We start from the raw sequence: 23,556 nt of genomic DNA, 5'->3' as shown, positions 1-23,556 counted from the left end.
CATGTATATTTCGAACCCATGACTTCCTAATTACATGGCAGCAACTTTACCAGTTACGTCAAGTCTGTTCCTATTACAAACAAAAGTATAGCAAAAACAAATTTAAGAGTCTGTCAGATAGTCATTAGACCATTCAGCATCAATGATGGAGCTGAGAACTATCATTTACGGCACCATGATCCGAAGGCCTTGGGGGCTGTTATCATGCTCTGGTCCCATGTATATTTCGAACCCATGACTTTCTAATTACATGGAAGCAACTTTACCAGTTATGCCAAGTCTCGTCCCATAACAAACAAAACTATAGCAAAAAAAAAATTAAGACTCTGTCAGACAGCCATTAGACCATCCCAGCACCAATGATGGAGCCGAGAATGATCATCTACGGCACCATGACCCGAGGGCCTTAGGGGCTGTTAATCACGCTCTGGTCCCATGTATTTTTCGAACCCGTGACTTGCTATTACATGGCATCAACTATATCAGTTATGCCAAGTCTCGTCCCATAACAAACAAAAATATAGCAAAAATACAGCCTACAGAACAGATCCTGTTCAAGTAAGGTCGTATCCATCTAAGTTGCTTCACTGATATATAAATACTTCCTTCGCTTAGTTGCTTGTCGATGTGGTACATTAGCCCAAAAAAGCAAGGACTATTTAATAATTATTTTATTGTCTTTAAAAGTCGACAATGCTGACATAAGAGAAATCAACAACTATGTTTTTGTCTAAATCGAAAGTGTTATAAATATATTATATTATGGATGTTCATTTAGTACTCCGTTGTAAATTATCTTCCTGAAGAAGCTTATCCATATGGGACTCCACCGTAAATATGTTTATCTATTTAGTACTCTATTGGAAATAAGCTTCCTGAAGAAGCTTATCACTTCGGTACCGGTTATGGATAAACATTACCCTAGGTAGAAGATTATTCATACCGAGTATAATAAGCTTATCCATTCAGTACTCCGTTATGGATAAACATTGCTCTCAGTAGAAGATTATCCATATCTGGTATAGTAGTAGCTTACACATCAGTTTGCAGTAGCAGCTTACACAGCAGCTTGCAGTAGCAACTTCCACCGCAGCTTGCAGTAGCAGCTTACACAGCAGCTTGCGTAGTAGCTTACACAGCAGCTTCCTTTCTTCTATAAATAGAAGAGATTTCAGTTCATTATGTACATCAGTTTGAATTCGAATAATATATCAGTTTCTCTCTATACTTGTCTTTACTTTACAGTCTTTATTTTATAACACGTTATCAGCACGAGACTCTGCCATCTCGAGCAAATACTTTGAAAGTATCAAAGGTACGAACTTTCTTTTTGTAAATAATGCCAAATATTTCTAAACGTGAATTTGTAGTATTGGATATATCGGGCAAAAGTTACGTGTCTTGGGTGCTTGATGCTGAAAGTCATCTTGATATGATGGGTCTAGCAGACACCATCAAATATAAGTTATGCGTTTTACTTGCTATGTGTGCTATTGCCATTAAAATAAAATAAAAAGGTACTTAGGAACCTAGTAAGTGAGCCATAATCATTGGACGAGATTCTGGAGCATTTTATGAATTTTAAAACACTATAATTTGTATATCCTTATGTTTCGTTTTTCACTTACTCGTTTCGAATTAAGATTTTAATTTTACTCCAGAAGTTTAATATTTCATAGGAAACTATAAAGTGGATGACATTGTTAGATCCACTTATACTCCAGCAGAGTTTGCAAGAAATATACAACCACCAGAAGTGGTTATGTTTCACATATCTCGTTGTAACTAAATTTTTGTTAACCAGCAGAAGTGGTATATGCCTATGGCCACTAGAAGTGATAATTTAGGCTTTCTGTGGTTACAATTGAAGATAAACTAGAGAAATATTCTCTATAGTACATGCATGCCTCGATTTGCTCCTGAAGTAGCATTATCGTAAAATAACTTCTAAGACATCACACAATTTGGTGTGATTAATGCACGTTCAAATAATTATGTTCCGTTCCCTGAAGGATGAGAACTTTTGATAAATATTAGCCCATTCCTGAAGTAAATGTGACAATATTAATAAAGGGCGTAAATAGGAACACGTTTTTGATGTGGATATATTACAATTCACCTCCAGAAGAGGTAATATGATTGAAGGAATATATACTCAATATTTCGTATTTTAAATTTGCTCCTGAAGAAGTAACACAATTGAAATTTTCTCCTGAAGCAGGAAAATATTATGAAACTGTGTCTTTCTGTGCTTAAAAAATAATAAGCTATTCAAAGTTATTTTTGAAGCACATTTTCATTACATGGAGTGAATGAAGAAATACCACAACTCACCTCCTGAAGAGGTAGAATAACAAAGGATATAAATTTTGTTTTTGTGGCATAAAGATCATTACCGCACGTACCCGTTGTATGTAAAATATCTTGAATAATTTTATTAAATATCATTCTAAGGAAAAAAGCATTCTTGTAGAATGCTTTGTACTACAACTACATTAATATTTTATGGTTAGTTATCGAGTTCCCCGAAGGAAATAACAACTCATGTATCTTTCCCTGAAGGATGTACTGATTATGTGGTTGCCGCTTTGATATAAAATATTCAGATGTTAATAGCGTTTCTCCCTAAAGGAGATATTTGTCACAAAGTTGGTGGTAAAAATACTGAAATTTTTAATTTCTTACATTTATAAATTTATAATGTCTTTATAATGTTCATTTTATTAAGAATTTCTCTCATGATACCAGAAGTGTCTGAGCAATATTTGATGGTACAAAATATATCAACGACTCCTGAAGAGCTAACTGTTTGTCTAGAAGACATATGACACCAGTAGTGTCTGATAAATATTAAATTTTGGATAATAAATGAAGGCTATCAAAGAGTTTATATACAAATATGTCATTCATATTATATGATTATGGTCAAAACATATGTTGTAGTAAACCTGAAGTTTATTAATACAAATGACTATCATATTGAGACTACAAATGATTGGAAGATTAAAAATCTTCATGTTTCCACAATCATAGGGGGTAAAATAATATGTATGTGCGAAGTTACCCGCCTTATTCTTCAATTTTGTACTATATCATGTATCAGAGTAAACCAGAAGTTTACTAATGCAAAAGCAGTCATAGTAACTCAGAAGTTTACTAATGCAAAGGTTTACGCCATAGTAAACCAGAAGTTTATTAAGGGATAGCACATGACATGATAAACTTGAAGTTTTCATTTGCCCTTTTTAAATGAGCTATTTGAGAATTCAGATAAGCATATACTAAAGAACTAGAAGATTTTTCAGGAATTCTCATGTGTTGCTTGTTCTCATAATGAATTGATTATACCAGCTAAAGTTGGGACTAAGACCCCTGATTCTGAAATATAAAAGGTGAATATGGGCTCGTTCACCTATCATGTGAACCACTTATAGGTGCATATATGAGATGGTTACATGTGTAATTATTGTCAACCTGCAGTTTGGCATTTGGAATTGCTTTTCTCGATTAAGAGCATAATTTTCAGATTATGAAATCAAGACAGTTCATCTTGATAATGCTGGTTTATATCCAAGCTGGTTTAGCATTGAATACCTCCTATTAATGGCTAAACCATTGCTTATGAGAACAAAGCTTCATGTGTTGGTCTAAGATTTTCTAAATTGCATATAACAGCACTTGTATGCATCAGATCAACAATATATGATAAGTCCTCCCTTCACAATTGGTTTAGGATCAGAAACCAAATATTTTTACTATCTTTTGTTGTGTGGTATATGATTAATTTCTCTACCATAATACACAAAGATATGTTTCCCAAAGATGATTGGGGATATATGTTAGTTTTTCTAACATTTGGGGGATGGAATAAACAGTTGAAAAATATGCTATATGAATCGAATTATCATGATCCTCACTTAGAAGATAATTCAAGTCGAATGCCAGAAGCATTTGCTGATCCAAAATTAAATATCATATTTCAGCTGCAAATGCTCCTATTAAAATTAAAGTCCCTGAAGGATAGAGTTTACTGTACGCATGAAGCGTGGTAGACCAATCGGTTCCAAAGGTAACAATCCTTGAAAAATAGTAGGAGCTAATGATCAAAATGAGGAGGAAATAAGCTCTAGAAGAGCCCACGACATAACATTTCATGAAACTCCCGAAAAAGTTCAGGTACCTGAAAATAAAGAAAGTGATGAGATCTCCACAAGTTATGTCGCTTCGGAACTGACACAAAATGATCGTCGACGATATATTTAATACAATATAGTGCACAATATTGTAAAAGATTGTGAGGATCGGACTAGCAGTCCAGACACTTGAAGATGTCATACCATTTAGATACAAGTCTTAACCTATATGACTTATTTGGCTAAATCTATATGAAGATCCTTGAAGGATTGAAAATGCCCGAAGCATATAATTCAAAGTCTTGAGAAATGTACTCGATCAAATTATAAAGATCTTTGTACGGTTTAAAGCAATCTGTGCGCGTGTGGTATAATCGCCTCAGTAAATATTTGCTGAAAGAAAGTTACATAAATTATGTTATTTGTCCATGTATTTTTATAAAGAAAATGTCATCAAAATTTGTTACACTTGCTGTTTATGTTGGTGACATAAATCTTATTGGAACTCCGGAAGAGCTCCAAGAGGGTCTTAAAAATACTTTTACATGGACAAAGTGTACCCATTAAGTACACCAATGAATATTCAATCACTTGAAGTGAATAAGGATCCGTTCCAACCTCTAGAAGAGGATGAGGAGCTCCTTGGTCCTGAAATACTCTATCTCGGTGTAGATGGTGCACTTATTTATCTTGCTAATGCTAACAAAAGTGGTGCAGATCGTATTGGTAATGCAGATGCAGGTTATTTATCCGATACCCATAAAGCTCGATTTCAAACCGGCAAGCAGGGAGTGCATATGATTGAGATCATTGATTCATTCGAGAAACATGTGGGTTGGAATGTGATAAAAGACCCACAATATTATACAGAGACAATGTTTCATGCATAGTACTATTAAAGGGAGGATTTATAAAAGGAGATAGAACGAAGAACATTTCACCAGAATTATTCTACACACACGATCTTCAGAAAAGTGGTGACATTGATGTGCAACAAATCCGTTCAAGTGATAATCCAACAGATTTATTCACTAAATCTTTGCCAACTTCAACTTTTGAGAAGATGGTATACAAGATTGGAATGCGGAGACTCAAATATTTGAAACAAGGTTTTCATCAGGGGGAGTAAAATACGCGATGCACTCTTTTTCCCTTACTAAGGTTTTTTCCCATGGGGTTTTCCTTATAAGGTTTTTAATGAGGCACCTAGCAATGCGTATTACTAATGTGTACTCTTTTTCCTTCACTAGGATTTTTTTCCCACGTGGTTTTTCCTAGTAAGGTTTTAATGAGACACATTATCTTTTAATGAACATCCAAGGGGGAGTGTTATAAATATATTATATTATGGATGTTCATTTAGTACTCCGTTGTAAATTATCTTCCTAAAGAAGCTTATCCATATGGGACTCCACCGTAAATATGTTTATCTATTTAGTACTCTATTGGAAATAAGCTTCCTGAAGAAGCTTATCACTTCGGTACCCCGGTTATGGATAAACATTACTCTAGGTAGAAGATTATCCATATCGGGTATAATAAGCTTATCCTTTCAGTACTCCGTTATGGATAAACATTGCTCTCAGTAGAAGATTATCCATATCTGGTATAGTAGCAGCTTACACAGCAGCTTCCTTTCTTCTATAAATAGAAGAGATTTCAGTTCATTATGTACATCAGTTTGAATTCGAATAATATATCAGTTTCTCTCTATACTTGTCTTTACTTTACAGTCTTTATTTTATAAACAGAAAGAAGTTTTAATACTGACGTTTGTGGCTGCAAAATTCTACAACTTCTGGGTATTCAGTTTCCAATTAACTCATGTGAATTCTTAGTTGCAAATTTAAGGAATTTATCAATAATCTGAAGTTTCTTTTTAATATATTCAATGAATATATGCATATTATAGGTTTCAAGATGTAACTTTATTTTGAAGATATTTACCTCAATGTATTGGTGGAAAAAAGATATAACACGTGGGCTGTCAGCAAGCTGACAGGGCATGATACGTAGAACGTTGATGTTAGGACGAGTGGCATTCTTAATTAGATGAAAGAGTGCAGAAAAAGGCACGGGAGAAATACCCACGTAGTTATATTGAGGAGATAATCGGACCTGACAGTTGTAAAAGGGGAAATAAGAGCGAAATGAATAAAGGCTGCAAAGATGGGAAGATACACAAACCTGGAGTAAACAAGGAAGGGAAATCGATACAGTTACAAGGAATCTGTAGTCATAAATATTTTTGTTAGGTTACATAAGGTAACGGGCAATCAATATAATTAATTCCATTAATGAGCCCAAATTAAGTAAGAGAACTGTTACAAGTGTACGCTCCTTTATAAGGGCTGACATTTCATATTTAAAAGGACAACGATTATTATTGAAATCCATACTGTTATTCTTTGCTTTCTTCTCCAAGCTTTAAGCCTTAAATTTTGGGAGTGATTAATCCATATTTTATATTCTCAGTCAATTATGTTCATTCTTCGGCCCATTTCTTCAAAAATCATTGGGAAAGTGAAGTAAATCGTGGTTATCAGTAACCCAATTTTTTCTAGATATTGACTTTGACCGAGAATTCTATTTTTGGTTAAACAAATTAGTTCTGTTACCGGAAATCTGACAACCTATTCACTTTCTAAACTTTTTTTTAACAACTAAATATGTCAACCGTTAACGAGAACGATTCCCTCGGCAATCCCGCGAGAATTCACCAGAAAGGTCTACTTCGCGCGCTGGTGATCAACAGAGAGACGACCAAACCATAGAGCAGGATGCTCTAAAGCAGTTGATTACAGAACACGTAAACAGTGTACTGCAAGCTTTTGTTGGAGGATTACCCAATGCGGCGCAAACTCCTCTGCCAGTTAACATGACAACTTTGAGAACCCGCGTTCAGAGCATGATAACTCTGGAAGTGGAGAAATTCCTAATGAATCTCGTGGTAGAGGGTCAGGTATACCAAATAATTCTAATTTACAAAGTTTAGTGCTAACTTTACAGAAACAGTTAGAGGAACAAAATGATTGTATAGAGCAAATACCTGGCGTACCACCCATGATCAAAGGTGTAGATATTAACAAGTATTCACAACCACCTTGGAAGCCAAGTGCAACACCTTTACCAATTCTTAAAAAGTTTAAAATGCCTGATATTCCCAAATATGATGGAACAACTGACCCTCGAGATCACGTGACTGCGTTCACTACTGGCGTAAAAGGCAACGATTTAACCAAACAAGAAATGGAATCAGTTTTGGTTAAAATATTTGGTGAAACACTCACAAAGGGAGCATTAATGTGGTATTCTCTTTTAGCTGAAAATTCTATTGACTCTTTTGCTGAGCTTGCATATTCATTTATAAAAGCACATTCGGGAGCTCAAAAAGTTGAAAAGAGGATGGAAGACATCATTAAGGTTAAATAAGGGATTATTGAATTGCTCAGTGAGTTTGTAAATAGATTCCAGTGGAAAAGGATGATGTTACCTCGAGTACCTGATAATTAGATGGCTATGGCATTCGCGAGCAACTTGAACGAGAAAAGTTCAGAAGCCACGAGGAGATTGAAGGAAAGTTTATGAGAATTTCTTGTAACAACTTGGAATGATGTATACAATAGATACAGTACAAACCTGTGGATAGAAGAGGATATGGTCGTACCTTCAAGGGCCGAAGAAAGATCAGGTTTGAGATGCTCAGAATCAGAAAGGTGGTACAGTAAAAATAGGTACGAGCCATACATGGGACCTGCGGGATGAGATTCTCGGCCAAAAGGGGAGAATCCACGATTTGATCCAAGGTTAAGGCAGAAAGATGTGGGATCTTCATCTATATTCAAAAAGAAGCGGGATGCTTGAAATAATGATTCCAATACACAAGCAAGGATAGGGGATTGCAGTTTTAACGTTAGTACCTCTGAATTAGTGGTTGTTTTAAGAGGTATGGGAGGTAAGGTGCGATGGCCAAAAAAGATGATGTCGAATCCGAACAAAAGAAACCCATATTTCTGATGCGAATTTCAAAATTATCATGGCCATAGAACAGCAGATTGTAGGCTTTTGCAAGGGGAGGTTGAACATTTATTAAAGCAAGGTTATCTTACTAATCTATTTAGTGAGAAAGGAAGACAATTATACATGAAGAACAGACAGGAACCCCCAAAACCTCCATGACCAAAAAGAACAACCAATGTCATAACTGGAAGAGATGAGGTTAACAGAGTGACATATACAACCGCAAAAAAGACGTCAACGGTCACTTTTACCCACGGGAATCGAGTTTGCCAAGTCTTGGATGGTGACAGTATAACATTCGAAGATGAAGATGCGCATGGCTTGATGATTCCTCACAACGATGCACTGGTAATATCTTTGCTTGTATATGATACTAATGTAAAATGAGTTCTGATTGATCCAGATAGCTCAGTAAACATCATTTTACTAAGGGTGGTGAATGAAATGCAAGCTAATGATAAGGTCATACCAAAAACACGAACCTTGTTTGGGTTTGATAATTCAAGCGTAGTTACGAAAGGGGAAGTTGTACTTACCACATTTGCAAAAAGGGTTATCAAGGATACGAAGTTCCAGGTAATCGATGTGGATATGGCCTGTAATATGATTATGGGAAGGCCATAGGTTCATGATATGGATGTTGTCCCATCCACTTTGCATCAAGTCATTAAATTTCCTTCACAATGGAGAATCCGTCAAATCCGTGGAGACCAGCAAGCTTCACAAAATATCAACTTGGTGGTATTTGCAAGTACAGGAGCCAACGATTCAAAAGCGAAATGGCAATTACAGAATTCAGTAAAGGATGTTGCTGTTAAAGTATCAACTGAAGACACGCTAGGGAAAATCGATGTCGACTCGAGACCCGATGTGATTCAAGAGCCTGAGGAAAATGAGAGCATTAAAACAACCACCAAGGAGCTCGAAGCCGTAATGTTATTTGACCACTGGCCAAACAAGAAAGTTTACGTCGGAGCAAATATGAGGCCCAAGATGAAAGGTAAGTTAATTGAATTTTGACGTGCTAACACTGATTGCTTTTCTTGGTCGCACTCAGATAAGACAGTATATCACCGGAGGTAATGACTCATAAACTAAATGAGGATCCATTATACCTGTCTGTCAAGCAAAAGAAAAGGAAGCAATTATCCTTAAAAAATCAAGTGATCCAAGATGAGGTGCAAAAGATTTTTAAAATTGGTTTAATACGAGAGGTAAAATACCCTGACCGGTTAGCTAATACCGTTGTGGTTCCAAACCCTTTTTTTCTTTTACGTTTGTGGCTATCCGCATATTGCGAGTAATCATTCACCATTTAACTCCTGTGATATATGAAAAATTCAAGGATTTGAATTCGAAAGTTTCTTCTTAAAAGATTCATTGAGAAGTACAAGGTGACTGGAAATGCTGAAAACATAAACTATTGAGAATGTATGCTCAAGCAATTCATAAATCAGAAGCTTATAAATGAATCTCAAAAAAAGAATTATACTCTGAATTGGGTAGAGGCCGCGCGAACGCAAGCCCCCGCTGCCACAAATTATGACGTAGGCTCGACCACTTGGGCCGACCTTAGGCGGGCGCCCCTCCGAAGTGCAATGGAGGTCACCAACCTAGGCCATGGATCTTCTTGATCACTCATTAACCCCGTCCAGGTAAGTATGTTTCTCAGTTGTCCTTGGCCTTATTTTATCGTGTCTCCTTACCACTCTTCTATCTTCTCCACTTAACGATGTGGGACTGAGTGATCATTCTTCGATTTGCATATCAATATTGGATTTCAATGTTTCAGAGACTTCCCACAGAACAGTTATCACATCTGATAGGTAATTCAACCTTTCACAAACACTTGTCCAGACTATGCAACTTCCTTGTGAATATATATTCATGGAATATATACATATTACAGGTTTCTACATATAACTTTATTTTGAAGATTACTATATAAATTGTTAAATAAATGATTAGGCATGTATAAACGTAGGGTTTTCTTTAAAACCATGTATTATACTATATCCTGAGATAACATCCTTTAGATACATAGCATACCTATTCCTGCTGCTTCACATATTTATGGAATTTCTGATGCATTCCAAAAACTTAGCAATAATTTCCACTACTAGAATTCCGGAAAAAAGCGACCAAACTTTAGCAACCAACGTTGGTCTGTCAAGAAAAGCGACCAAAGTTTGTCGCTAAATTGGTGAAAATAATAAAATAATTATTTGATATACATTAGCGACCAAGGTTGGTCGCTACTTGGTCGCTAATTTCGTCAAAATATTGACCGAACTGGTCAGACTTGCTTGGTCAAAGGTATACTGAGATTAGCGACCAACGTTGGTCAATACAGGGGGACCCACTTATAAAATTATAATAATTATAATATTATTTAAAAAAAATTATAAAATATAAATAAATATAATTTAAAATTAGCGACCAAAGTTGGTCGCTAATTAAGGGGTAAGCAGATAGCGACCAACTTTGGTCGCTAAAATGGGACCCAATTATAAAATTTTAATAATTATATTTTTATTTAATAAAATATAAAAAAATATAATTCAAATTTAGCGACCAAAGTTGGTCGCTTACAAAAATAGAAACCAACTTTAGTCTCTAATCTGGGACCCAGTTCTACTGTTTAACAATTATATTATTATTTTAAATATTATATAAAATATAAAAAAATCTGATTTAAATTTAGCGACCAATTTTGGTCGCTAATTTAAATTTATGTATATTTGGCGACCAAAGTTGGTCTCTTTTTAGGTCAACAATGGTCAAAATTAAAAATCACTTTTGTATTTACTATCTAAATAATATAAATGTAACCCGTTAACACTTTTGTAATACAAAAGATGAATAGACTAAAATATACTCTAACATGTTATATATGCAGTTAAGCAGTACTAAGAAGCGTGCGTGTGTGTCTATATATATATATATATATATATATATATATATATATATATATATATAAGAACATGAAGCGCTCGGAACACAGGGACGAGTTCTTTTAGGTATTGATACACTTGTAAATTGATTTATCGACTTATAACCTACTCATATGCATGTATATATATTAACAATAAATTAAAACGTCTCGACTTATATATATATATATATATATACTATGCACTATACTATTAATATATGTATATATATATATAAACTATATTCGATATAATATTAGCTAATGCACTAATACTTAGTGCATAGTATAGTATAGTATATATATAGTATTGTATAGTATATATATACTAAGTGCATTATATATACTAAGTGTATTATATAATACACTATACTATATATATAGTATAGTTTAATATACATCAAGGTATATTCGATATATATAGTATAATATAATATATAGTATATAAGCTCTCTCTCTCTCTCTCTCTCTCTCTCTATATATATATATATATATATATATATATATAAGAACATGAAGCACTCGGAACACAGGGACGGGCTCATAAAAGTATCTTTATACCATCTAAACTCACTAAGGGTCTTACATCTAAGTCCATTAAGTAAAGTTCTGACGGTCTGATGGTTTGAGGTAAATCTACCGTTGAAATGCTCTAAAATTGTAAGGATAAGAGTATAAACTGCATCTTCTCTACCCACTACTAGAGCCATACCTATGTTATCAACACCTTCGTCGGTTGCCGTAGCATTTATAACGAACGCCTTTTCCTCTACAGATAAATGATTATCCCACCAGCCACGAAGTTGGCCAGTAAAACCTGCAATAATCATTTTGCAAATAGTTCTATCTGTATTTTTAACACTTTTACAGATAGTCGAATACATGAGCATTCTGTGTACGAGAATGGTTAATTGTCTATCAGTTAGACCATCAAGATTCCATTCATAAATTTCGGAACCGTTATAAGACGTATTAGTCTGATTCCAATCTCGTTCCTCAATCAACACATCTTGAGGAGTAGGACGAGGATAATAATAGGTCTGCATTCTTGGTTTATCAGCATACCTATGATTTTGTTTAACAATCCCTTTGAGTTTATTAAACTCTGACCAAGTCTCAGTTTTATATAGTATATAAGCTCTCTCTCTCTCTCTCTCTCTCTATATATATATATATATATATATATATATATATATATATATATATATATAAGAACATGAATCGCTCGGAACACAGGGACGGGTTCTTTTAGGTATTGATACACTTGTAAATTGATTTATCGACTTATAACCCACTCATATGCATATATATATATATCAACAATGAATTAAAACGTCTCAACTTATATCAATTAATATATGTATATATATATATACATATAGCTTATATACTATATACTATATATATATATATATATAAGCTATATTCGATATAATATTAGCTAATGCACTAATACTTAGTGCATAGTATAGTATAGTATATATATGCTAAGTGTATTATATATACAAAGTGTATTATATAATACACTATACTATATATATAGTATAGTTTATTATACATCAAGGTATATTCGATATATATAGTATAATATAGTATATAGTATATAAGCTCTCTCTCTCTCTCTCTCTCTCTCTATATATATATATATATATATATATATATATATATATATATAAGAACATGAAGCGCTCGGAACACATGGAGGGGTTCTTTTAGGTATTGATACACTTGTAAATTGATTTATCGACTTATAACCCACTCATATGCATATATATATATATATATATATATATATATATATATATAGCCCAAACAGTCAAAAAATAGCGACCAACTTTGGTCGCTATTTTGGACAAAAAGTCAAAACTTACTTAGCTACCAAATTAGCGACCAAAGTTGGTCACTATTTTTAATTCCAGTGTCAAAATCGGGTTTCCCCTCCCATTCTTTCAAAATATTTCCCCAAAATCTCTCTTTTCTCTCTCACACTCAAACCCCCCCCCCTCTGACTCCTAGCAGCAGCGACGCCACCCACGCCACCGACGGCAGCAGCTCCACCGCCTGCGACATCCATTCCCAAGGTAGGTTTCTCTCTTCTTTCTTTGTTTTTTTCGAAATACACTGCTTTTGTTTAATTTCTCCATGTTAGGGTTCAAAGTTATATATTATTTGTTCAACCATGTTAGGGTTCAAAGTTAATTTCTTCATGTTAGGGTTCAAAGTTATATATTATTTGCAATTTTTATGGTTCTTATTAATACATTTAGTCCAAAATATTTAGTTGTACCTACTAATTTGGGGAAGAAATTGTTTGAAGAGAAGAAACCCTAAGAGTTGCACCTTTAGGATATGAATTAAAATTTTGGTTTATTTATTGGAATTTTAGATTATAAATTGAAATTTTAGAATATGACTTGAACTTTTGTGGATATGAGTTGAACTTTTAGGATATGAATTGAAATTTTGGTTTATGTATTGGAATTTTAGTTTATAAATTGAAATTTTAGGATATGACTTGAACTTTTGTGGATATGAGTTGAACCTTTAGGATATGAATTAAAATTTTGGTTTATGTATTGGAATTTTAGTTTATAAATTGAAATTTTAGGATATGACTTGAACTTCTGTGGATATGAGTTGAACCTTTAGGATATGAATTGAAATTTTGGTTTATGTATTGGAATTTTAGATTATAAATTGAATTTGTAGGATATGACTTGAACTTTTGTGAATATGAGTTGAACCTTCAGGATATGAATTGAAATTTTGGTTTATTTATTGGAATTTTAGATTATAAATTGAAATTTTAGGATATGAATTGAACTTTTGTGGATATGAGTTGAACCTTTAGGATATGAATTGAAATTTTGGTTTATGAATTGGAATTTTAGATTATAAATTGAAATTTTAGGATATGACTTGAACTTTTGTGGATATGAGTAGAACCTTTAGGATATGAATTGAAATTTTGGTTTATGTATTGGAATTTTAGTTTATAAATTGAATTTTTAAGATATCACTTGAACTTTTGTGGATATGAGTTGAACCTTCAGGATATGAATTGAAATTTTGGTTTATTTATTGGAATTTTAGATTATAAATTGAAATTTTAGGATATGAATTGAACTTTTGTGGATATGAGTTGAACCTTTAGGATATGAATTGAAATTTTGGTTTATGAATTGGAATTTTAGATTATAAATTGAAATTTTAGGATATGAATTGAACTTTTGTGGATATGAGTTGAACTTTTAGGATATGAATTGAAATTTTGGTTTATGTATTGGAATTTTAGTTTATAAATTGAAATTTTAAGATATGACTTGAACTTTTGTGGATATGAGTTGAACCTTCAGGATATGAATTGAAATTTTGGTTTATTTATTGGAATTTTAGATTATAAATTGAAATTTTAGGATATGAATTGAACTTTTGTGGATATGAGTTGAACCTTTAGGATATGAATTGAAATTTTGGTTTATGTATTGGAATTTTAGATTATAAATTGAAATTTTAGGATATGAATTGAACTTTTGTGGACATGAGTTGAACCTTTAGGGTATGAATTGAAATTTTGGTTTATGTATTGGAATTTTATATTATAAATTAAAATTTTAGGATATGAATTGAACTTTTGTAGATATGAGTTGAACCTTTAGGATATGAATTGAAATTTTGGATTATGTATTGGAATTTTAGATTATAAATTGAAATTTTAGGATATGCCTTGAACTTTTGTGGATATGAGTTGAACTTTTAGGATATGAATTGAAATTTTGGTTTATGTATTGGAATTTTAGATTATAAATTGAAATTTTAGGATATGACTTGAACTTTTGTGGATATGAGTTGAACCTTTAGGGTATGAATTGAAATTTTGGTTTATTTATTGGAATTTTAGATTATAAATTGAAATTTTAAGATATGACTTGAACTTTTGTGGATATGAGTTGAACCTTTAGGATATGAATTGAAATTTTAGTTTATGTATTGGAATTTTAGATTATAAATTGAAATTTTAGGATATGAATTGAACTTTTGTGGATATGAGTTGAATCTTTAGGATATGAATTGAAATTTTGGTTTATGTATTGGAATTTTAGATTATAAATTGAATTTTTAGGATATGACTTGAACTTTTGTGGATATGAGTTGAACCTTCAGGATATGAATTGAAATTTTGGTTTATTTATTGGAATTTTAGATTATAAATAGAAATTTTAGGATATGAATTGAACTTTTGTAGATATGAGTTGAACCTTTAGGATATGAATTGAAATTTTGGTTTATGTATTGGAATTTTAGATTATAAATTGAAATTTTAGGATATGAATTGAACTTTTGTGGATATGAGTTGAACCTTTTGGATATGAATTAAAATTTCGGTTTATGTATTGGAATTTTAGTTTATAAATTGAAATTTTAAGATATGACTTGAACTTTTGTGGATATGAGTTGAACCTTCAGGATATGAATTGAAATTTTGGTTTATTTATTAGAATTTTAGATTATAAATTGAAATTTTAGGATAAGAATTGAACTTTTGTGGATATGAGTTGAACCTTTAGGATATGAATTGAAATTTTGGATTATGTATTGGAATTTTAGATTATAAATTGAAATTTTAGGATATGAATTGAACTTTTGTGGACATGAGTTGAAACTTTAGGGTATGAATTGAAATTTTGGTTTATGTATTGGAATTTTATATTATAAATTGAAATTTTATGATATGAATTGAACTTTTGTAGATATGAGTTGAACCTTTAGGATATGAATTGAAATTTTGGATTATGTATTGGAATTTTAGATTATAAATTGAAATTTTAGGATATGCCTTGAACTTTTGTAGATATGAGTTGAACCTTTAGGATATGAATTGAAATTTTGGTTTATGTATTGGAATTTTAGATTATAAATTGAAATTTTAGGATATGACTTGAACTTTTGTGGATATGAGTTGAACCTTTAGGGTATGAATTGAAATTTTGGTTTATTTATTGGAATTTTAGATTATAAATTGAAATTTTAGGATATGACTTGAACTTTTGTGGATATGAGTTGAACCTTTAGGATATGAATTGAAATTTTGGTTTATGTATTGGAATTTTAGATTATAAATTGAAATTTTAGGATATGAATTGAACTTTTGTGGATATGAGTTGAACCTTCAAGATATGTATTGAAATTTTGGTTTATGTATTAGAAGTTTAGATTATAAATTGAAATTTTAGGATATAACTTGAACTTTTGTGGATATGAGTTGAACCTTTAGGATATGAAATGAAATTTTAGGATATGACTAGAACTTTTGTGGATATGTTTTGAACCTTTAGGATATGAATTGAAATTTTGGTTTATTTATTGGAATTTTAGATTATAAATTGAAATTTTAGGATATGACTTGAACTTTTGTGGATATGAGCTGAACCTTTAGGATATGAATTGAAATTTTAGTTTATGTATTGGAATTTTAGATTATAAATTGAAATTTTAGGATATGAATTGAACTTTTGTGGATATGAGTTGAACCTTCAGGATATGAATTGAAATTTTGGTTTATGTATTGGAATTTTACATTATAAATTGAAATTTTAGGATATGACTTGAACTTTTGTGGATATGAGTTGAACCTTTAGGATATGAATTGAAATTTTGGTTTATTTATTGGAATTTTAGATTATAAATTGAAATTTTAGAATATGACATGAACTTTTGTGGATATGAGTTAAACCTTTAGGATATGAATTGAAATTTTGGTTTATGTATTGGAATTTTAGATTATAAATTGAAATTTTAGGATATGAATTGAACTTTTGTGCACATGAGTTGAACCTTTAGGGTATGAATTGAAATTTTGGTTTATGTATTGGAATTTTAGATTATAAATTGAAATTTTAGGATATGAATTGAACTTTTGTGGACATGAGTTGAACCTTTAGTGTATGAATTGTAATTTTGGTTTATGTATTGGAATTTTATATTATAAATTGAAATTTTAGGATATGAATTGAACTTTTGTAGATATGAGTTGAACCTTTAGGATATGAATTGAAATTTTGGATTATGTATTGGAATTTTAGATTATAAATAGAAATTTTAGGATATGCCTTGAACTTTTGTGGATATGAGTTGAACCTTTAGGATATGAATTGAAATTTTGGTTTATGTATTGGAATTTTAGATTATAAATTGAAATTTTAGGATATGACTTGAACTTTTGTGGATATGAGTTGAACCTTTAGGGTATGAATTGAAATTTTGGTTTATTTATTGGAATTTTAGATTATAAATTGAAATTTTAGGATATGACTTGAACTTTTGTGGATATGAGTTGAACCTTTAGGATATGAATTGAAATTTTGGTTTATGTATTGGAATTTTAGATTATAAATTGAAATTTTAGGATATGAATTGAACTTTTGTGGATATGAGTTGAACCTTCAAGATATGTATTGAAATTTTGGTTTATATATTGGAAGTTTAGATTATAAATTGAAATTTTAGGATATAACTTGAACTTTTGTGGATATGAGTTGAACCTTTAGGATATGAATTGAAATTTTAGGATATGACTTGAACTTTTGTGGATATGATTTGAACCTTTAGGATATGAATTGAAATTTTGGTTTATTTATTGGAATTTTAGATTATAAATTGAAATTTTAGGATATGACTTGAACTTTTGTGGATATGAGCTGAACCTTTAGGATATGAATTGAAATTTTAGTTTATGTATTGGAATTTTAGATTATAAATTGAAATTTTAGGATATGAATTGAACTTTTGAGGATATGAGTTGAACCTTCAGGATATGAATTGAAATTTTGGTTTATGTATTGGAATTTTAGATTATAAATTGAAATTTTAGGATATGACTTGAACTTTTGTGGATATGAGTTGAATCATTAGGATATGAATTGAAATTTTGGTTTATGTATTGGAATTTTAGATTATAAATTGAGATTTTAGGATATGAATTGAAGTTTTGTGGATATGAGTTGAACCTTTAGGATATGAATTGAAATTTTTGTTTATGTATTGGAATTTTAGATTATAAATTTAAATTTTAGGATATGACTTGAACTTTTGTGGATATGAGTTGAACCTTTAGGATATGAATTGAAATTCTGGTTTATGTATTGGAATTTTAGATTATAAATTGAAATTTTAGGATATGACTTGAACTTTTGTGGATATGAGTTGAACCTTTAGGATATGAATTGAAATTTTGGTTTATTTATTAGAATTTTAGATTATAAATTGAAATTTTAGAATATGACATGAACTTTTGTGGATATGAGTTAAACCTTTAGGATATGAATTGAAATTTTGGTTTATGTATTGGAATTTTAGATTATAAATTGAAATTTTAGGATATGAATTGAACTTTTGTGGACATGAGTTGAACCTTTAGGATATGAATTGAAATTTTAGGATATGACTAGAACTTTTGTGGATATGTTTTGAACCTTTAGGATATGAATTGAAATTTTGGTTTATTTATTGGAATTTTAGATTATAAATTGAAATTTTAGGATATGACTTGAACTTTTGTGGATATGAGCTGAACCTTTAGGATATGAATTGAAATTTTAGTTTATGTATTGGAATTTTAGATTATAAATTGAAATTTTAGGATATGAATTGAACTTTTGTGGATATGAGTTGAACCTTCAGGATATGAATTGAAATTTTGGTTTATGTATTGGAATTTTACATTATAAATTGAAATTTTAGGATATGACTTGAAATTTTTTGGATATGAGTTGAACCTTTAGGATATGAATTGAAATTTTGGTTTATTTATTGGAATTTTAGATTATAAATTGAAATTTTAGGATATAACTTGAACTTTTGTGGATATGAGTTGAACCTTCAAGATATGTATTGAAGTTTTGGTTTATGTATTGGAAGTTTAGATTATAAATTGAAATTTTAGGATATAACTTGAACTTTTGTGGATATGAGTTGAACCTTTAGGATATGAATTGAAATTTTAGGATATGACTTGAACTTTTGTGGATATGATTTGAACCTTTAGGATATGAATTGAAATTTTGGTTTATAAATTGAAATTTTAGGATATGACTTGAACTTTTGTGGATATGAGCTGAACCTTTAGGATATGAATTGAAATTTTAGTTTATGTATTGGAATTTTAGATTATAAATTGAAATTTTAGGATATGAATTGAACTTTTGAGGATATGAGTTGAACCTTCAGGATATGAATTGAAATTTTGGTTTATGTATTGGAATTTTAGATTATAAATTGAAATTTTAGGATATGACTTGAACTTTTGTGGATATGAGTTGAATCATTAGGGTATGAATTGAAATTTTGGTTTATGTATTGGAATTTTATATTATAAATTGAAATTTTAGGATATGAATTAAACTTTTGTAGATATGAGTTGAACCTTTAGGATATGAATTGAAATTTTGGATTATGTATTGGAATTTTAGATTATAAATTGAAATTTTAGGATATGCCTTGAACTTTTGTGGATATGAGTTGAACCTTTAGGATATGAATTGAAATTTTGGTTTATGTATTGGAATTTTAGATTATTAATTGAAATTTTAGGATATGACTTGAACTTTTGTGGATATGAGTTGAACCTTTAGGATATGAATTGAAATTTTGGTTTATGTATTGGAATTTTAGATTATAAATTGAAATTTTAGGATATGACTTGAACTTTTGTGGATATGAGTTGAACCTTTAGGGTATGAATTGAAATTTTGGTTTATTTATTGGAATTTTAGATTATAAATTGAAATTTTAGGATATGACTTGAACTTTTGTGGATATGAGTTGAACCTTTAGGATATGAATTGAAATTTTTGTTTATGTATTGGAATTTTAGATTATAAATTGAAATTTTAGGATATGAATTGAACTTTTGTGGATATGAGTTGAACCTTCAAGATATGTATTGAAATTTTGGTTTAAGTATTGGAAGTTTAGATTATAAATTGAAATTTTAGGATATAACTTGAACTTTTGTGGATATGAGTTGAACCTTTAGGATATGAATTGAAATTTTAGGATATGACTTGAACTTTTGTGGATATGATTTGAACCTTTAGGATATGAATTGAAATTTTGGTTTATTTATTGGAATTTTAGATTATAAATTGAAATTTTAGGATATGACTTGAACTTTTGTGGATATGAGCTGAACCTTTAGGATATGAATTGAAATTTTAGTTTATGTATTGGAATTTTAGATTATAAATTGAAATTTTAGGATATGAATTGAAATTTTGAGGATATGAGTTGAACCTTTAGGATATGAATTGAAATTTTGGTTTATGAATTGGAATTTTAGATTATAAATTGAAATTTTAGGATATGACTTGAACTTTTGTGGATATGAGTAGAACCTTTAGGATATGAATTGAAATTTTGGTTTATGTATTGGAATTTTAGTTTATAAATTGAAATTTTAAGATATCACTTGAACTTTTGTGGATATGAGTTGAACCTTCAGGATATGAATTGAAATTTTGGTTTATTTATTGGAATTTTAGATTATAAATTGAAATTTTAGGATATGAATTGAACTTTTGTGGATATGAGTTGAACCTTTAGGATATGAATTGAAATTTTGGTTTATGAATTGGAATTTTAGATTATAAATTGAAATTTTAGGATATGAATTGAACTTTTGTGGATATGAGTTGAACTTTTAGGATATGAATTGAAATTTTGGTTTATGTATTGGAATTTTAGTTTATAAATTGAAATTTTAAGATATGACTTGAACTTTTGTGGATATGAGTTGAACCTTCAGGATATGAATTGAAATTTTGGTTTATTTATTGGAATTTTAGATTATAAATTGAAATTTTAGGATATGAATTGAACTTTTGTGGATATGAGTTGAACCTTTAGGATATGAATTGAAATTTTGGTTTATGTATTGGAATTTTAGATTATAAATTGAAATTTTAGGATATGAATTGAACTTTTGTGGACATGAGTTGAACCTTTAGGGTATGAATTGAAATTTTGGTTTATGTATTGGAATTTTATATTATAAATTAAAATTTTAGGATATGAATTGAACTTTTGTAGATATGAGTTGAACCTTTAGGATATGAATTGAAATTTTGGATTATGTATTGGAATTTTAGATTATAAATTGAAATTTTAGGATATGCCTTGAACTTTTGTGGATATGAGTTGAACTTTTAGGATATGAATTGAAATTTTGGTTTATGTATTGGAATTTTAGATTATAAATTGAAATTTTAGGATATGACTTGAACTTTTGTGGATATGAGTTGAACCTTTAGGGTATGAATTGAAATTTTGGTTTATTTATTGGAATTTTAGATTATAAATTGAAATTTTAAGATATGACTTGAACTTTTGTGGATATGAGTTGAACCTTTAGGATATGAATTGAAATTTTAGTTTATGTATTGGAATTTTAGATTATAAATTGAAATTTTAGGATATGAATTGAACTTTTGTGGATATGAGTTGAATCTTTAGGATATGAATTGAAATTTTGGTTTATGTATTGGAATTTTAGATTATAAATTGAATTTTTAGGATATGACTTGAACTTTTGTGGATATGAGTTGAACCTTCAGGATATGAATTGAAATTTTGGTTTATTTATTGGAATTTTAGATTATAAATAGAAATTTTAGGATATGAATTGAACTTTTGTAGATATGAGTTGAACCTTTAGGATATGAATTGAAATTTTGGTTTATGTATTGGAATTTTAGATTATAAATTGAAATTTTAGGATATGAATTGAACTTTTGTGGATATGAGTTGAACCTTTTGGATATGAATTAAAATTTCGGTTTATGTATTGGAATTTTAGTTTATAAATTGAAATTTTAAGATATGACTTGAACTTTTGTGGATATGAGTTGAACCTTCAGGATATGAATTGAAATTTTGGTTTATTTATTAGAATTTTAGATTATAAATTGAAATTTTAGGATAAGAATTGAACTTTTGTGGATATGAGTTGAACCTTTAGGATATGAATTGAAATTTTGGATTATGTATTGGAATTTTAGATTATAAATTGAAATTTTAGGATATGAATTGAACTTTTGTGGACATGAGTTGAAACTTTAGGGTATGAATTGAAATTTTGGTTTATGTATTGGAATTTTATATTATAAATTGAAATTTTATGATATGAATTGAACTTTTGTAGATATGAGTTGAACCTTTAGGATATGAATTGAAATTTTGGATTATGTATTGGAATTTTAGATTATAAATTGAAATTTTAGGATATGCCTTGAACTTTTGTAGATATGAGTTGAACCTTTAGGATATGAATTGAAATTTTGGTTTATGTATTGGAATTTTAGATTATAAATTGAAATTTTAGGATATGACTTGAACTTTTGTGGATATGAGTTGAACCTTTAGGGTATGAATTGAAATTTTGGTTTATTTATTGGAATTTTAGATTATAAATTGAAATTTTAGGATATGACTTGAACTTTTGTGGATATGAGTTGAACCTTTAGGATATGAATTGAAATTTTGGTTTATGTATTGGAATTTTAGATTATAAATTGAAATTTTAGGATATGAATTGAACTTTTGTGGATATGAGTTGAACCTTCAAGATATGTATTGAAATTTTGGTTTATGTATTAGAAGTTTAGATTATAAATTGAAATTTTAGGATATAACTTGAACTTTTGTGGATATGAGTTGAACCTTTAGGATATGAAATGAAATTTTAGGATATGACTAGAACTTTTGTGGATATGTTTTGAACCTTTAGGATATGAATTGAAATTTTGGTTTATTTATTGGAATTTTAGATTATAAATTGAAATTTTAGGATATGACTTGAACTTTTGTGGATATGAGCTGAACCTTTAGGATATGAATTGAAATTTTAGTTTATGTATTGGAATTTTAGATTATAAATTGAAATTTTAGGATATGAATTGAACTTTTGTGGATATGAGTTGAACCTTCAGGATATGAATTGAAATTTTGGTTTATGTATTGGAATTTTACATTATAAATTGAAATTTTAGGATATGACTTGAACTTTTGTGGATATGAGTTGAACCTTTAGGATATGAATTGAAATTTTGGTTTATTTATTGGAATTTTAGATTATAAATTGAAATTTTAGAATATGACATGAACTTTTGTGGATATGAGTTAAACCTTTAGGATATGAATTGAAATTTTGGTTTATGTATTGGAATTTTAGATTATAAATTGAAATTTTAGGATATGAATTGAACTTTTGTGCACATGAGTTGAACCTTTAGGGTATGAATTGAAATTTTGGTTTATGTATTGGAATTTTAGATTATAAATTGAAATTTTAGGATATGAATTGAACTTTTGTGGACATGAGTTGAACCTTTAGTGTATGAATTGTAATTTTGGTTTATGTATTGGAATTTTATATTATAAATTGAAATTTTAGGATATGAATTGAACTTTTGTAGA

At 29.9% G+C, this 23,556-nt stretch overlaps 1 non-coding gene and 1 pseudogene across 1 annotated transcript; both read right to left on the bottom strand.

Annotated features, from left to right (window-relative positions):
- Positions 1–323: 323 nt before the first annotated feature.
- On the bottom strand, positions 324–568 carry LOC138869897 (small nucleolar RNA U3; annotated as a pseudogene).
- A 9,087-nt stretch (positions 569–9,655) lies between these two features.
- On the bottom strand, positions 9,656–9,816 carry LOC138869822 (U1 spliceosomal RNA). The gene has a single exon (XR_011400074.1). It is a non-coding gene; the product is annotated as a U1 spliceosomal RNA (small nuclear RNA).
- Positions 9,817–23,556: the final 13,740 nt, after the last annotated feature.

Source organism: Nicotiana sylvestris, chromosome 5, assembly GCF_000393655.2.
Source record: "Nicotiana sylvestris chromosome 5, ASM39365v2, whole genome shotgun sequence".
NCBI lineage: Eukaryota > Viridiplantae > Streptophyta > Magnoliopsida > Solanales > Solanaceae > Nicotiana > Nicotiana sylvestris.
Note: the sequence above shows the minus strand (reverse complement) of the source record. Positions and strands in the feature narration are given on the sequence as shown.